At 37.9% G+C, this 1,693-nt stretch overlaps 1 long non-coding RNA gene across 1 annotated transcript; it reads left to right on the forward strand.

Moving 5' to 3' along the window:
• Positions 1-6: 6 nt before the first annotated feature.
• Positions 7-1,465, forward strand: LOC109592342 (uncharacterized). The gene is made up of 4 exons (XR_002190303.1): positions 7-644; positions 707-827; positions 884-1,028; positions 1,281-1,465. It is a non-coding gene; the product is annotated as an uncharacterized LOC109592342 (long non-coding RNA).
• Positions 1,466-1,693: the final 228 nt, after the last annotated feature.

The raw sequence follows: 1,693 nt of genomic DNA on the forward strand, positions 1-1,693 counted from the left end.
AAAAGTCGACCAAGAGGGTCCCGCCCACCCAGCGGCTCCAGGACCCGCCCATCAGCCAAGAGGAGGAGCTAGAGAGATGGAGGTACGGTGGTCTGACAAGACGAAAAAAAGGAACAAAGTACGTCGGACCTTTTGTCGGATATTTTTATGTTGCTAAGCAATGTAGTAGACTAATGCAAAACATTGATAGGATGAATCTTAATGAGGGGCGTGGCTTGATACTGGGCAAAGTTTCTAAACTACCAAAAGAACACGACAAACCAGTTAAACTAATTTCAGACGACAAGTGGTACATGCCTAGTGGAGATGCGTAGCTTGGTAAAGGAGTGGGCAGAGACTGGGAGGAGTCTAGCAATGTTTGTATTACTAGTATGAGAAAAACTAAACGTTGAATATAAAACAGGACGACATGTCATCAAGTCCTACCCACTCCAGCACTAGTTACCCCATACAGTGTATACTCCCTCCAGCTGAAGGTCATGTGACCAGTGACTTATTGTACCCCCACTATAATAACGGATTGGTAATAGCGTATTATGATAAGAATGGGAATGGAAAAATGAGGAATGAAGAACAGGAACCAAAAACTACCAATTTAATTGTCATTTATAAGGTTTCTGAGAGATACTATTCATTATAGCCAAGTGAGTCATTAATTATTATCATTATTAATTGATGGGTGTGGTCTTATAATGTCCTTTTTTAGTCTGTTGTTTTGGAACTGGTTGATCCTGCCCACTAATGAGGACAAACCGGTTTATCTGGTTTCTGATAGTTCATTATCAGTTTCAGCATTCCTTTTATCACAAGAAGACTTTGTAGCAAAAGTAATAAATTAATTTATTATTATTATTATTATTATTATTATTATTATTATTATTAGGTATTAATGTATGGTAGTGTGTCAGTAGCTGAGGAGGTGTGTCACTTGAACCGCTGGGACCAATGTTCCCTCCCTCTCAATGCACTGGAGACTGGACTGGAACTGAGGCAGTTGGACATAGTGTCATTCTTCCTTAGGAACAGAGGTAAAGGATATAAATACTATTTATAGTATTGATAAATGATGCTATTTATAGTAACAATGATACATCTACTACATGTACATGTACATTGTATTATAAGAGTAGTCCCATTCTTTTTGACAAAGTAGTTTGAAGCCATAGGTAAGAGTAGGGCATGGGCTAGACTCATTGTGGTAAATGAAATCATAGTATAAATTAGATATCTACCTGTGAGGCATATCATCCTTACCTTCTACCACTTTTCTCACCTCACAGGTGTCACATACCCTCCAGACAGGTAGTCATCTGGTACATAGTACTGTTTACTATTATACATGTAGTAAGGACTCTATTAATACTACAGTAATTGACTCTATCGATACAGTCTATTGATTTATAGTCAGGCGCACTTTTTGCTTATTTTGTCTTAATAGCAGGGCTTGCTTTCACTTGCATACTTAATGTAGTTATCATAGAATTTAAACTAGTCAATCAACTATTTTGATATACAATATTTATTTCTAATGTAACTAGCAATGGGTTTCTCTTCTATTGTATCCAGTGCTGTAGCTAATGATGACCAACTGGGACCTTCTTTCTCTCTCACTTTATCTTCTCCTCTTAACCAGGCAGACATACACTCACGGAAACACTCCACTGGATCTCCTCTATTCTTCTTGTCTATATCC

Source organism: Amphimedon queenslandica, unplaced genomic scaffold, assembly GCF_000090795.2.
Source record: "Amphimedon queenslandica unplaced genomic scaffold, v1.1 AMPQUscaffold_5525_Cont22507, whole genome shotgun sequence".
Taxonomy (NCBI): domain Eukaryota; kingdom Metazoa; phylum Porifera; class Demospongiae; order Haplosclerida; family Niphatidae; genus Amphimedon; species Amphimedon queenslandica.